The sequence below is a fragment of the Poecilia reticulata genome, chromosome 4 (genome assembly GCF_904066995.2).
Source record: "Poecilia reticulata chromosome 4, P_reticulata-male-v2, whole genome shotgun sequence".
NCBI lineage: Eukaryota > Metazoa > Chordata > Actinopteri > Cyprinodontiformes > Poeciliidae > Poecilia > Poecilia reticulata.
In genome coordinates this window covers 516,625-533,087 of record NC_088833.1, presented here as the reverse complement: position 1 = coordinate 533,087, position 16,463 = coordinate 516,625, and the positions used below count along the sequence as shown (strand labels likewise).

Below are 16,463 nucleotides of genomic sequence, written 5' to 3'. Positions count from 1 at the left end.
CTGCACCTTTTACTTTAATCCTTCATGCTGTCCAGCTTTTTGTATTCGGATCAACAAAGAAAATATATTAAAGTTCATTTTTACTTTGACAGGTTTATTTAGTAACAACAGAAACATCCTGTTCAGTTGATCTGAGCTTTAAGCTTCTAATTTAGACAGCAGTTTATTTTCATTATTTAGACCAAGAATATTTAAATAAAATACACGAGCTAACTGGTTCCCAGCTTCAGACTAGCAGGTTAACTGGTTCCCAGCTTCAGACTAGCAGGTTAACTGGTTCCCAGCTTCAGACTAGCAGGTTAACTGGTTTCCAGCTTCAGACTAGCAGGTTAACTGGTTTCCAGCTTCAGTCTAGCAGGTTAACTGGCTCCAAGCTTCAGACTAGCAGGCTAACTGGTGCCCAGGCTAACTGGTTTCCAGCTTCACACTAACAGGTTAACTGGTTTCCAGCTTCAGACCAGCAGGTTAACTAGTTCTCAGCTTCAGACTAGCAGGTTAATTGGTTTCCAGCTTCAAACTAGCAGGTTAACTGTTTTCCAGCTTCAGACTGGCAGGTTAACTGGTTCCCAGCTTCAGACTAGCAGGTTAACTGGTTCCCAGGCTAACTGGTTCCCAGCTTCAGACTAGCAGGTTAACTGGTTACCAGCTTCAGACTAGCAGGTTAACTGGTTCCCAGTGATATAAATGAAGGCAGATTCTTCTCCTGGGTTCACTGTAATGGTTTCTCTGTCAGCCGGCAGAGACTCTGAGCGGAGCTAACGATGCTAACGATGCTAACAGGTTTAAGCAGCAGCTCGTTTTAAACACAAACTGATTATCAGCAGCTGCAGATCTAAACTCTGATGCTGAACAATGGAGTCTGTCCTTCAGTTCACTGATAATCGGTCGTGATTTTATCATTAAACCGATTCATCATTCAATCTTACTGAATTCCTTTTTAGTAAAACATATCTTAATGTGAATTAACATAACTTTTAACTATTAACATAATTATATTCCTCAACATTCCCCCCTAAAATAAGTACACTTATTTTCTAGTTAATCTGTAGTGCATTGCTCTCCCATGGTCATAGGTTCCATTGGTATAGGATCGAAAAACCCTCTCTGACAATCCTTTCATCCGAGGGGAAACATTATCCTATGGCCCTCCAGGCAACCACCCTCAGGCACCAGTGAAATCAATGACCATGGTACCCACAATGATTTCTACTCAAACACCATCATAGGACAATCGGCTTGGTTTGAACCGAGTAGTAGTAAGCTTGACTTCTCTGCAGCAATGCAGTGCAGCGTTGTGTAGTACAGGTCCTGTCCTCGGTCGCAGAAGCAAATTGTTGCTCCGGGTTGATGTTTCCTTGATTTTATTACTCTGCCTTCTCGCTGTCCAGGTTCAGGGTCCCATCACATTCCCATGTCCATGAGTCTCTGAGTCCAACACACAGAGGGTCCCTGAACAGCCAGTCACTCTGGTTGCCCTGAGAAGACAGGAAAACTGAGCAGTATCTTATAGTACAACATGTTCCAATTAAAGGTCTTCATTACTTGTATGGAGAAATCCTTGATGCTCCTTATTGGATTCTAAAGTCCCATTAATAACTCACATGTGACCTGCGCATGAGGACCTTCCATATACATTTAACATATTGTCCATGTCATATTATTACCACCTCAACATTCCTCCCCACTATCACTCAGTGAAGGAACAACGTCAATCAGAATTGAACAAAACTGTGACAATACAATAAAGGAATCACGTCGGGGTCACCACTTTATGGAGGAATTCAAAGGTGATAAACTCATGAATTAAGAAACGATACACAAAACTCCATTCTCTCCGGCTCACTGGCAACCAGGAAGACATTTAATGCACATCTGCGGCATCACACATTACATTTTCATCATCTCATTTTCATCGTCTCAGAATCCAAAATGTCTTGTCTTTTGCTTCTGGCTTCGAGCATTTTTACGGTTTCAGTCTGCTATTGTGTACTGGAAACCGTCTGACCAATGGTGTTCTGAATTCTGCTTCTGGCTCTGTTTTACGTTGAGTGTGTGTTGGAAGTTCCAAGAATTCTGGGTTTGACCTCGTGGAAGTTAAATCTGCTCCTTCAGAGGACCATTAGTCAATTTGTTAGTTCTTATCTGTTCAAACAGACATCCTTTCCATGTTCTGATTTTGTTCCATTTTCGTGCAACGCACAATGGAAGGAAAAGAGACACACCAAAACCTTCTGCAATAACAACTCAATTAATAATATTAATAATATTAATGGCAAGTGTCCTTTCATTAATAATATTAATGAAAGGACACTTGCCAGGAATTCCTTGCACAACAACTTCCTGGGTCAGATTGACTCAGCACATTCGACATAATGCATTCCTTTTCAGTAAAACATATCTTAATGTGAATTAACATAACTTTTAACTATTAACATAATTATATTCTTCTACATAAGTTTGAAGGATTTTAGTGTGTAGTTACTATGTGTGACCACATGAGGGCTTTAGAGAGCGAGTCTGGCAAAAACAAAAATGTAAAATAATCTTCTGTTTACTACAGTTTAATATTTTTAAAAGCTTCATTGACTTTTTAATTGTATTAATTGTTCTTTAGGTGGTTCTACCTGCTTGAGGTCCTGATCTCAGCTGGTTGAAGCTGATTAACAATAAATGTTTTTAGTTTAAATGTTTTCCAGACTTTGACTCTCAAAGTTAGCCAGGGTAGGATATTTTCATCTAAACTGGCTCAGAGCTCTGATATCCCCAGTTGCAGATGCTGTAAGTGATGCATGGATTTAAAATACTACATTTTACCAAAGCTTTAAAGCAAAATTCATCAAAACAGAAAATAGTTTTCCAGTCTTGGAAGATAAGTTATACTTTCAAGATCTACACGTATGAAAATGGTTCAACAGCCTAAATGTGCAGTCAGAACTATAGAGGAATTGTTTAACTCAAAGAACATTCATGTGTTAAAATGGCCTAGTCAAAGACCAAACCTGAATTCAAAGCTAAATCAATAACTAAAATAAAAACTGATGATATCCACAGACTCTCACCATCTAATCTGACACATAAATTCCAGACACGCTCAGACCAAAGGGCCTTTTAGAGACATTTTCTTTTCTTCTACCTATTTGAGCTTCTTTCAGTAAGAGTCGTTTTATGGCCACTTGCCACTTTAAATCCAAATGTGCTGCACCTAGCCACGCTCCCCGACTCAACGTTTACACTCGGAAATGAAAATGGCTGCAAACAGATGTGCAATAGTACAACTGTACATCCTTGAATAGTAGAAGTGGAACCTCCTTCACAACCAACAAGAAAGCAGCAAGTGGTTTCTGGACGGTAAGTCAACAACAAACACTTGTCTTTCCAGCAGCCATTGTACAGTGCATAAATCCAACTGACCAAATGTGCTGTAGTTCAGCTTGGGTTGCTAGGTAACGAGGCTGGGCTCTGGTAGGGTTGCTAGGTAATGGGGCTGGGCTCTGGTAGGGTTGCTAGGTAACTGGGCTGGGCTCTGGTTGGGTTGCTAGGTAACGGGGCTGGGCTCTGGTTGGGTTGCTAGGTAACGGGGCTGGACTCTGGTAGGGTTGCTAGGTAACGGGGCTGGGCTCTGGTAGGGTTGCTAGGTAACTGGGCTGGGCTCTGGTTGGGTTGCTAGGTAACGGGGCTGGGCTCTGGTTGGGTTGCTAGGTAACGGGGCTGGACTCTGGTAGGGTTGCTAGGTAATGGGGCTGGGCTCTGGTGGGGTTGCTAGGTAACGGGGCTGGGCTCTGGTTGGGTTGCTAGGTAACGGGCTGGGCTCTGGTTGGGTTGCTAGGTAACGGGGCTGGACTCTGGTAGGGTTGCTAGGTAACGGGGCTGGGCTCTGGTGGGGTTGCTAGGTAACGGGGCTGGGCTCTGGTAGGGTTGTTAGGTAACGGGGCTGGGCTCTGGTAGGGTTGCTAGGTAATGGGGCTGGGCTCTAGTAGGGTTGCTAGGTAACGGGGCGTTTTTAGAAACAGTGAAACCCAAACACAAGTACAAAAATGTGCAAAATGTGAATTTAGCATAATAGAGCCCCTTTAAATATAAAAACACTACATAATGCTTTCTTGAGGCATCGGATGCTAATGATAAAGATAATAGTGTTATTACTCGTACTTTTTGCTTCCAGTTTTTTATTTCTGTCATAAAAAGCTCATTTTTCTCTTAATGAATATTGATTATGTGCCTCATGTAAAGGCTCCCTAAAGACATCTGGGCCGTTTCGTTCCACCAGAAAACCTACAAAACCTGGCAAAAGTTGTTCAAATGTCACAATTACATTCCCAAACTAAAGGAGCCCCTCTGGTCCGGTCCGGCTTGTTTCTCTTCTGTGAGTATTGATGAGTGAGGGACTCTTCCCGCTCACAGGGCCCGGCGGCCATTTGTCAAGAGATTCCCCATCAGCGTTTGGAGCAAGGCGGCCATTATTGCTTCTGTCGTTCAATCAGTTCACTTCTGTCCCCTCATTTCAACACTTCCCTGCTTTGAAACTCTGTAATTACATCCCATGTGGTTCTGGCTGCACACACCGCCATCTTGTGGAGGGATGTCGCCGTTGCCAAGGGATGGAGATGAAGACAGAGGCAGGAGGAAGAGGAGGACCCTGACTCTTCTTCTGATAGCTTCTCGTTCAAAACGTCTCCAACGAACTAATGGCTTTGAGGGATTAATATCATCAAGCGACTGAAAGGGATCATCTTTTCCTTTCGTTTATGAGTGCACCCCACCTTTCCTCTTTCTTCTTTTCCAAAACGCTTGAATTTATTGTAGAAATGAAAATAATTTGTCTCCCCGTGCACTTAATAACCAGCTTTGACAACAAGAGATGAACCGATCCACTTTGTCTCTACAGATACCGATATTTTGAGGTTTAGTTCAGCACAATTTAACACACCAATAGTGTCACATGTTTGGTCAAACATGTAAAAATAAACTGCAACAAATCTCCTTTCAAATGCTGCAGAAATGTGATTATTAATTCTAATATAATGTAAAGTGTGTCAATAGATTCAGTAGCGGTATCTCATTTAATGAGAACATTTCTCGTTGTGAGAAGAAAGTTGATCATTTTCAGAAGATATAAAAATATGCTCCACTGTCATAAAGTCAGAGATGTCACTGTCTCCTCTAGACGATGTCTAAAGCTCCCAAGAGGTTTTGCTATTTTACTGACGAATTTACGTAGAACAAATTGTTTAAATCTCGCTACAACAAGAAAGTTTCCTTTTTTAAATGAGAAACTACTTCTGAACTGCTTCGGTTTCCTTCCCATAGAAAGTATCCCTGGTTCAACACTTTTCAGAGCTACGAATGCCATGAACTCTGTGTACTTGTTTTCTTTCTCACAGAAAGAACAACAGGATCAGTGATCAAATGACCAAAAATATACCACAGTACTTCCAAATAAAGTGTGTAGAATCCCCTAAAAGTCTCACACATGCAGCCCAAGCAGCTGAAAGCAGGAAGTGACCTAACGTGGCTGATCAGCAGACAGACAGACACTGAAATGAGGAAACACGGATGGGGTCATGACCCTGGATCTGTGAATCTGTGGGAAAGCCATGTTCCACTGAGCTGGTGTCAACCACAACACCTACACTAACTCTATTCCTCCTTTTCTCTCCGTTCCTCACATCAGTTTGTCAGTATTCCCACCATGTGTTCATAACCTCACAGGACAAGATGCTGCAAATCCCTTTTTCTCCAAGTGCTTAACATCTATTTTCTATCCTTTAAGGTGGTTTGGTCCTAAACAGGTTCATTTCTATGCCGTTTCGCTGACAGCAGCAATAATTAGTCAACACTTTGAATGATAGTGATGGTGATAAACGCTGTGAAGAAGCTAAAATCAACACTGGATTTGTCTGCATGTTTGACTGAGACCTAATGTATTTCATCCCTCTGGGCTGTGAGGCTCTGCTGTACAGGAAAGAATTAAGACCTGTCTGTTACTCCCCAATAGTAAGTCCCGCCCACTCCTCACAAGTCTTCGGACTCACTACGGCCCAGTTCTCTGTCTAACAGGTCCGGAAAATCCCCAGAAACTCGGGTCTTACCCTAGCAATAGTTTGTGGTGAATTATCTGTTTAAACTGGGGTCGGAAAGGACTCGTCTAGCTCTGACTACCTTCGATCCAGAAGTTATGACCTTTACAGTTGGGGGGCAATCCGCTGAGTAGCCCTCACAACGACATAACCCCTACAACCACTCCTGTTAACGGTAGCTCCTTTCCTAAAATAACGGCACTTGTTAACGGCTAGATTAAATTTAGTGACTTAGAGTTAAGTCCCAAGGTCATTATTTTAGTTTTGGCCAAAAGCAACCTATAAAACATTTCTACTTTTTCCTCCCAGAATCAAACTTCATAGCTATTTCACAACCATCAAAGAACTTTAAGGTGACTCATTAATTGAATGTCCACAACATCTTTTAGATTTTCTTAAATGCTAATTATTTTATTAGTAAGGCAATTTTGCAAAGGTCAGTACAGCTTAATTCACTAGCAGAAATAATCAAATAAGTAAAATCAATAATCTAGCCTATCTTTCCCTAATGCTGACACTGAGAACTAAAAAAGGGAAACTTTGAGAGAGACGGACAGAGTTTGGCATTTTGAACCCCAGAACTGGCCTGATGATGAAGAAGGTGTTGCAGCAGCAGGAGGTTCCCAGTACAGGAAGAGTACTGACTTAGAGCGGCAGGTCTCAGGCCTCAGGGTGACTTCCTCATGCGCGTAGCGGTCCTCAGCTTCTTGTCTTGCAGCTCTGTAGCTCCCTTCTCCTCGTCTCACGATCTTTCTGGTCCCACGGAAGGAACACACCAGTTCTTCCTCTTTGCCTTTGTTCTTTGTCTTTGTCTTTATCTTCATCTTTGCCTTGGTCTTTGTCTTTGGGGGTCTAAACCCAGCTGTTGAGAGAAGTGCGATTTGAAGCCACATGTTGCGGGGCTAACGGGTTGGTCCCCATGTGCAGAACAGTCTTCGGTTCTGTGGCCCCGGCTCTTCTTCAGCTGCAGAGTTCTTTGTCCATCTCCGTCTTGGCTCGAAGCTGCCTGAAGGATCCAACCAAAGATTCCTCTGTTGCACCCACCTTATAAAGGGTTTATCCACCTTTTGGTGCGTTTGCATTGGCTAGCTTTGTTGCTGTGCCTCTCTCATTGGCTGACTGCTTGGACAGATGATCTCATATCCATCACCCTGGAGACCTTATGACCGGATCTCTGTTCTAATGTCCCCAAGTTGCTCAATAGTTCCTCCTACCTCTGTTTCCTGCCCAACCTTTTCTTAGGCAAGTTGAAGTTTAGCAATAAGGCCTTGGTCATCTCCGTTCTCCTATCAGTTCCTATTTTCCCCTGTCCTTCCACCTACCATCTACCTTCAACACAACATCAGTGACCTTTAATTACAGTTACAACATTTTACACCTTTTCAAGTTCAATGTCAAAATCACATTTATAACCTTTTAGTTTATCTGATTCAACATTCATTTATAATGTTATAATAACCATAACTTATTAGTTACTCTTATTATAATCATAAGGTGAGTTATTACAGACATTTCTGAAAAGAACCCAATAATAATCCATTATTGTAATTATCTGATACCAAATTACAGTTACTTGTTTCACCTTTAAGTACTTCCACAAGTGTAAGAGTAAGTGTAAATATTCTTATAATCAAATCAACATCAACCACTGGTTAAACCAATATTAATTATTGCCATAATTATAAGTCATTATTTTAAGTATTTTACTGTGGGTTTTATCCAATTTCTCAAAATGTTTAGATTTTATTCTTTAAAAACCTTTAATGCTTTAAAATAAGGAATGGTCTGAATTATTTTTAGACTGATGCAAGAAAGAAACTTCCGCTTTTCTTCAGGAAACCAGCTTCCTGTTTCATGACTCTCTTTCTGCCTGACTTTGATTTTTATGATTAAATAGAAAGAAGTAGAATTAAAGCAAAGTTTGCAGGACACAATAACAACACACACAACCAGATTCATTTTATTACCGTCTGACTCTACTGTTGGGTCTTGATGTCACCTATGTCATTAATTTTAAGGTAATTTTATTTATTATTACTATTAAACTAAAATCTCCAGCATGGGGAAGTGGGATGAGCTCGACTTTTCTCGACAGACCACATCAGTGACTGACTCCGGCGTAATGAATGGATGTTTTTCCATTAATACCAACAAACACACAGTACAGTGTTTGATTTTCACTCTAGCAAATAAATCCAGCTGCAGTAAATATTCTGCAGAGGTTTCCAAGGAGACGCACATCACAGGTTTCTAAACTACATCAATGCAATGAGATAAACAAAAGATTATTTTGTCTCTGATATTTAAGCTTTTCTTTGTCTGAATAAGAGTTTTAATATGACTAAAATTATTACTGGTAAACAAATGGAACCAGGCTGTCAGATGGCCTGTATATATTAACAGGAGACTAAATCAATGCCAATGCTGTTGCTATGACAACCGTTAGCATCCTCTTCATCAGAGTGTCTTCAGTCAGAGGCGTCTTCAAATGCACTGCAACACAGACTGCTACAAGAGAATCTTTCCTGCCAACAGCATCACCATCTACAGAGACTATGAAGAATTTCAATCAATGAATTAAAACATTTAATTTCCCTTTGGGATCAATACATTATTTTTGAAGTGAATTTGAATATGTACTGTAAAAATATAAAAGTTACACATATTTACAAAATAATTCTTTATTCTTGATTTTTATACTTTTATATTTAAAATGTCGAGCAAAGTGGAACTAAGGTAAAGTTTTTAAAAATATAACTTTATTTCAAACAAATAACATAAATAAATACTAAAATATGATAATAAAAACAAAGAAATAATAATGACAGACATTGAGGTGTTGATGTTAAAGTCTTGAGCAGCAGAAGAGATTAAGTCTGTTATATTAAAGCTTAAAAATAATAAATGTCCTGGAGCAGACGGGTCCCCAGGAGGATTTATAAATACTTTCAGGCTGAACTTATTCCACTCCTGCGCAGCGTTTAATGAAGCTTTAAGATCCAAAGATCCTTGTACAGGTAATAGTGCATCTTATCTCTCAGCTTATGACTGAGTAACATGTAGACGGTTGTTTAGGTTAGAAAATCACTAAAATGCTCAAATTGCTGTCCACCTTACTGATGGGGTTATGCTCCCCCTGCAGGTTAAAACAGGTAGGTGCAGTAGTGGCAACAGGTTTAGATTTTTAATGGGAGTTAAGTTGACTTAGAAAGAGCCACAGTCACTCCTTACAATTAAAACAAGATGAAATAAATGTTTAATATTTCATGTCCTTCATTTTTATTATCACAGCTATGATTGATCACTCCTAAAGCAGGTGTAACAAATAGAGCAATAAAAATCAGATATTTGTTGTTTCCATCATCAGGATGAAACTAAAACAGTTTAAGAACCTAAAATGTGTCCAGATCATTCAGAACAGATTCTCACCATCAGTGACTGGGTGACTGGTTAGTTAGTCTTCCAGATTAGCAAAGCTATGATCACGAGTCGACTCCCAAAGCTAAAGAAACTCCAGTCACACCAAGTCCGACCTTCAGAGCATCTTCCAGTGTGTATGCACTGTATGCAACGCAAAGGGGCAGCTGCACTAGAGGGGGCGGTACCGGTCGGGTTCTGCTGGGGGACGGAGCAGGGACAGTTTACAGCTCAGGGTCTTTATTTCTGGACTTTATGAGTAAAACTGATCAGAAACCAGTCAGGAGAACATTCCCGCTTTGTGGAAGCCTTAAAACAAGGTTTTCAAAATAAAAGACGGAATAGAAAATAGTAGAAATGTCTTTATTGTCCCCCAGCAGAATCACACAAAGCAAACAGAAAACAGAGACAGTAGGTTCAATTTGAACCTGTAGCCTCTTTCACCGTTTCCATCTACAGAGAACTGCCTGTGAGGGATTGACCCTCCCCAACAGCTGCTGTTTCTGTTACTTTTATCACTTATTTAGTGAATGTATCTGGTGTTTGGGGAAGTAACTTGATTTATTTACTTGTTTTAATCACCTTCTCATCTCTCTGAGGTCACCGGGTCATGTGTTGCCATGGAAACGCGCCCATGAGCAGCGCTGACGAGGACCTGGTGTTTTCAATCAGCCTCATTGGGAAAATCCATTTTCTGAGAGGGAGGAGAGAAGTTTTTGATTTTGTTTGGGCCCAGATTGTTTTTGTTTCTAGTTTTGTTTGAGTTCATTGTAACTGTCTTCAAAGCTGAACTTTGACCTTTTGTTTAAACAGCCAAGACCAAATGTTTTTTATTCCAGATGAAATAGTTTTGTCTCTTAATCTGAATGAAAGAACAGTTTTCAATGGACACAAGAAGCTTCAGGAAACGTCCTGACGTCTCTTCATGGTCAGACCTCTGTGTTTGTTTTCATTAGTTATTGATTGAACCAGCAGCTGTTCATTTGACTCCTTATCAAATATTCATATTGAAGCCAGAAGCAGCGAACGGAGCGTCTGAACTCTGGATCTGTTGTTCATGACAATCAGATGAAACTGAGATAAAACGTCTTTTCTGTGAGCCTGTTGCTACACCTGACTGCAGGTGGCGCCGATGGCCTGAATACACTTTTCTTTATTAAATACCTTTTAATATTTCCTCATGTGTCAGAAACCTGGTGGTGTTTGCTTGTTTCTACACTAAAGTCAGTCTGACCTGATCTGTGTGAATTATTTATCGATACATGAAGAAATTTACAGGATTCATTCTATGTAGTTATTATCTATGCTTTGGTCACTCAGGCTCTCATGGTCTCTGAATGACCCAGTAGAGAGAGAGAGAAAGTGTGTGTGTGTGTGTGTGTTGGTATCCGTGGTTTAGCCTGCCTTTTGAATTAATACGCACTTACGGACCTAAGGGTAATACAAGGACAATGCTGATGACCTCATAAATCAAGGAGTGTATTTTAAATTTTGAGTATCTAAACAACACTATCTGAGAGTATCTAAAGTTTTAATCGAACTATGCCAGTTTTTGCATGATATTTGTACATATATAAGTACAAAAATATGTACTTATATATGTATATAAGTACATATATTTGTACTTTTCATTGAATAAACAGCGTGATATCTCACTTTCTTTAATTGTCCTTTTATACCATGTGACCTGAGATTTGTGTATTCCAGTGTATAACACAGCGCTGCCTGATTTCAAGCGGCGGTGTGTATGAATTGCACTTTTACAGACATTTCCCATACATTACGCGCGCTTTTAGCCGGTCATCATCTGATTGGCTGGAAAAAACCTGTGGGCGTGTCTGATTACCAAACAGTCCCAGACGCCAGGTTTTTAAAAATTAAATCCCAATTTGAAGCCGCAGCTCTCAATATGGACATGTTGGTGGAATAACTGTGCACAGGTAAGCATAAATGGTAAATTAAAAATACATTTTGCCTAGATAAAGTCACATTACTTTGTTTTGTTCTCATAAACCACAATTTGCTGATGTCCATATAACTCACCATGGTGTCAGATTGCTGAAACAAAGGCTGTGTAGCTGCTATCTGAAACCTAAATTTAGCTAACATTTTTTCAGATTTTTGCAGTGTTTTAAGCCATCTCTCGTTGCTCTAGCTACTTGGGAAAGGGTAGTCCATCTAAACCACCACCGGGCCTGTTTGGCGAAACAGGCATGCTAAACCACATATACCTGTATACGTGTGTGTGTTTGTGATGACCAGACTGCTGCAGATAAACACCAGTAGATGGTTTGGGTTTCATGGATGATGTTTTTTCTCATCATGAGCTAAAAGTAAAATAGTTTTAAATATTTCTGCTGTAGCACAAAAGGCCCTTAATTTAGCAAAAACCATGAGAAACTATAAACTCTGATTTGTGTAAGGAGATAAATAGTAGTTTGTTTAAAGAAATAACTAAATGTAGTGCTATATAAATATTTAGTTTCTTTATATATCGAGCACTGCTGGGTGAAATCGCTGAATCAGGTTTCTTCATATATTGTGACCAGAACAGAGCATATTAGACGGTCACTGTTTGGACTGAAAGCTCTGCAGGCTGAGAGTTTGACCCCAGAGACAGTTTGGTTCTCATGCAGCTGCAGGAAAAACAACTTCCAGCCTTTTGCGTGAGACTCGAACCGCTTGAGCTGGTGAGACCACAAGCATTTAACCAGCAGGTATTACTAGATAATACCTATATTATTATTTATTCTGACGTTCACATGTTTGAGCTTCACTTCTGTCCAGCAGGTGGCAGCAGCAGGCTGCATTTTACCGCTTCCGGTTAGCTTCGTTAGCTCGTGTGTCTCAGGCCGTGTCCAGGTGTGTTGTGAGTCTGCGCAGCAACAATGTGTTCCGTTGAGCCTCTGAGAGAGTTTATCAGAGAGAGACTAACTGCTGCTGCTGAAGAAATCTTCACCCAGCTGGAAAAAACCATCGTCCAGTACGAGGAGGAGATCGACCGGCAGCGGAGTTGTCAGTTCAGCAGACGCAACAAGTTATGACGAGAATAAGTCATGAAATTGTTTAGAATCCGATAACTAGATAGATATACATGCGTTGTCGTGGTTTCAAAGTGTATTTAAAGCAGCTGCAGATCATTTAATGTACATTTAACATTTCAAGACAAGAAACAAATAATTTTCCTGTATTTTTTATACGTTATTGAGAAATTACTTTTGATTTATAAATCAGTCATTATCAAACATTAAACTACATATTTTCTTTTTCCAGAGAATAAATATTTATTACAGTTTGTCAACTATTGACAGCAGAGTGAAAATAATTCTAACAGAGTAAATTATGTTTATTTCATTACAAAAGCTACATTAATACACTAATACTTCAGATTGAGATATTTAAAAATACACAAAAAGTGAAAGAATAAAACATTTATTTATTATACTGGGAACACTGGTCACAGGCTTCAGTCTGCTGGTCACACTGGGAGAACTCAATGACTTCTGAGACGTCCTGGTTCACAGGCTAAAGCCAAGAATAAAAGAGAAATTATCCTAAAGTGAAATAGAAAATACATAAATGTTTCCTTCACATTCATAAAAAGCCATTTTCAGCATGTTGGGCTCTGACTCGTAGCATCTTTATAGCTAAATACCGACATGGTGAAGCTGAGCTGGAACTTTTTGGGGGCAAACAAAATGATTGTACGTAGCTGGACATAGACAACAACACCGGTAGCCTACAGGCTACTTGTTAAGCTTCAGGTGCTGTATTGGTATTAGCTAGTCATCTTTTAACTAACTTTACCTGCATCCAGCAGCTTCACTCAACTCAGTCTGTTAGTTTGGGGAAAAACTGTGAAAAGTTCTTTGCGTTTTGCTGGTTTGCTGCCATGATTCTAACACCTGTGCAGCTCCGCCCAGCAGCAGCAGGTCTCCTTCACTGCCGCACAGGTGGAAACCCAGCGCGAGCGTCGTAGCGCTCATGTTGCGTTTAATGGCGGCTCGGAAAAACAGGTTACCACAAGTTAACACCCGATTAAACAGTATTAACTGCTGATAAAAGTGACAGAGGACACAGATATGGGAAGTATGGAAGCCCTACTGTATCAAACTGACAGAGGAATAACAGAGAGTTGGCCATTCTAAGGTAAAAACCCAGCACATACAGCGTTCATGTTTTTTCTTTTTTTCATCCAGACGGCTTCCCGCGCCCCCCTGCAATGGCACGGCGCCCAATTTAGGGGCGCGCCCCACCGTTTGAGAACCTCTGATTAGAGGGAGAAAATATAATCAGTTAAACAGGATCATTTCTTTAAATATACCGTATTTCCCGTCTATTTAAAATTGAGTCTGACTTTTTCTGACTTTTTCTTTGGTCCCTGAACGTCTCTGAGTTTTATTTTCACTTTCCTCATTTTGACGCAGTTTGGATTTGCCGCAATCTGTGGGTAAGAAACTTAACATTTCTTTCGTTGTGATGGTTTAGATCGTTTTAAGGGTCGTTGCGTTCAGAATCAGCAGAAACTTCCGCTCCATAGTTCCCAGTAACAGATTCCCAGCCGAAACTGGAAGGAACCGATGAAAATCTGCCCGAAGCAGAAAACACGGGCGGCCTGGAGCTGCAAGACGTTCATAGGATCAATAGATACTTATATGAAATACTAAATACTGCTGAGGTAAAAGAATGTGACATTAATCCTTGATGACAATTTTAACATTTCATCTAGAAATACTTAAGTATATTTTTCGTGTATCTGTATTTAAGTAGATTTAATAATGTGTACTTTCTACTTTTACTCCACTACATTTTACAGTAAGTATCTGTACTTTCTACTTCACTACATTTCTACTAAACTGTCGCGTTACTCGTTACATCCAAGTCTCGTTGCTCTTTTTTGCTTTTAAAATGTGAAGTTCAGGGATTTAAGATGGCGCCATAAAATCCCAGCAATAACGTGACTTAGTGTCTGTTGTCACCCATCGGCTCCACCTTTACTCGCTGCGGAGCTCCAGACATGCGCAGTGGTTTCCTCTGAGCGGGAGGAGATGTCTGTCTAATGTCAGTTATATAATAGCTGCATAAATCATAGATATGGCGACATGTAAAATCACGGTGGGGACTTTGTCCAACTTTTAGCGTCACTTGGAAGGAAAGCTTAAAGAAAGGTAAGATCTGTGGACGTGATGCTAGCAAAGCTAGCTGTACAGAGACACATGTTGCATCTGCGATGAAAAAAGTTGTCACTCATGCGCTGAATTATTGTGTGGAGGTGTTGACTGAGGTGTCGCAGATATGGGACAACACTGTGACCAAAGTGCAATATAGTGATATAACATTCAGGAACAATCCGATTCTTCTGGACGGATCTTTACTGAATCCTAAAGGACTGAAGCCTCAGTGAGAGCCGTTCTGTGTTCTTGTAATGCTCTGCGTGCTACACTGCAGTAGCTATTATTTTATTTAATTGAAAAAATATATATATATAACATATTAAATAAATATATATTTAATTGGTGAATAAATAAAACAACGTAAGAACGCAGAGCATGCTCATTGCTCTTTGTTTTCTTCTCCAGTCATGGTGGCAGACGTTGCAGCAGGAGGGAGGATGAGAACAGTCACCTCCTTCTGTTTGGTTACTTCTTGCTTATTGCACCTTGGACAGTGTGCATAGTTTACAGTTGTTTACCGTTAATTGCTATGTTTAATGGTGCAGACAGTTGTGGTTTCTGACATGGTGGTTTCTGGAGTACTTTCTCCACCACTGGAGAAATGTCACTTATTCAAAACTCCACTTCAGTCAGAGTTAGTTTTTATTTGCTTGAGTAACTTCTTTGAAAAATGTATTTTCAGAAATACTTTTCTACGCTTTGTTTTTACTTTTACTTGAGTAATTTTACTATGACGTATTTCTACTCTTACTTGATTTTATTTTAGTTCTGAATCAATGAGCTTCATGTTTTTATTCTCCAGCTGTTTTACTAACAGGTCATGTGGACGAGTGTCTCCTGCCATTTTTCTCTCAAAGTCTCAGATTCATCAAGATTCCTCAAAACACAAAATGATCAATTATTTTCCACTCTATTCATTAATCATTTCAACATTTGATTCTAACTTTATTTAGAAAATAAATATAAATTCAATGAAACATGAATATAAAATAATTAAAGTTTCAAACTTATTTGTGTCTTCAGGTGAGTGGAGGAGCGCCACCTAGTGGCAGCAGGATCAGTGTGAGGACAGAGAGGACACAGTCCTTCCCTCTAAAATGTCTCTTAGTGGGGAACACCAGGACCACAGGTGAGGTCATGACCTTCACCTGTGTAGGAAAGGTCAAAGTTCAGCAGTGGAATCACCAAACTGTCTCCATTCACAGGAATCCATCAGAACCAGAACCAGAACCTGGACCCGGACCCAGCTGTGTTTCCTTCAGCAGTAACAACTCAAAGAGGTGAGCTGGATCTAAGTTTGTTATTTTTTAAAATGTGTTCATGTGAGCCCAACAAATATTACCTTTACAAATTTGGCCTTTTATCACCTGAAGAAATATTTCTCCTCTGAAATTTGACGGTTTTATACAAATATATTAATGTGATTATTGGAAAACAATCCAGTCGTGCTGCTAACAACCAGGGAGGCTTTTTATCACCAATCCATTTCTAATATGACCTTTTCATTAATTTGCAGGAGTCATGCAGTTGAGCCCAGCTGTGTGTCATGGAAGAGCAACAGATCTAAGGAGATTATTACTAAGTTTAAATCAGACCAGCCTCCAGCAGCAAAGAGCCGGGTCCAAAGGTTCTGTTCAATGTTCTACTGACATGATCATAAAATATACCAGTTCTGGTCACATTTGATTTTCTGTTTTGTATTTTAAAAAGTCATCATGATTGAATGTTTTTAGGGACTTTCTGGGTCTTTAGCAACGTTTGGGAGACATGAGGAACCTAGAAAACTCTGCAGCTG

At 40.0% G+C, this 16,463-nt stretch overlaps 1 long non-coding RNA gene across 1 annotated transcript; it reads left to right on the top strand.

The window, feature by feature from the left end:
• The first annotated feature begins 13,868 nt into the window (after positions 1-13,868).
• LOC145551298 (uncharacterized) lies at positions 13,869-16,186 on the top strand. Its single transcript, XR_014087105.1, has 3 exons — positions 13,869-13,944; positions 15,692-15,797; positions 15,874-16,186. It is a non-coding gene; the product is annotated as an uncharacterized LOC145551298 (long non-coding RNA).
• Positions 16,187-16,463: the final 277 nt, after the last annotated feature.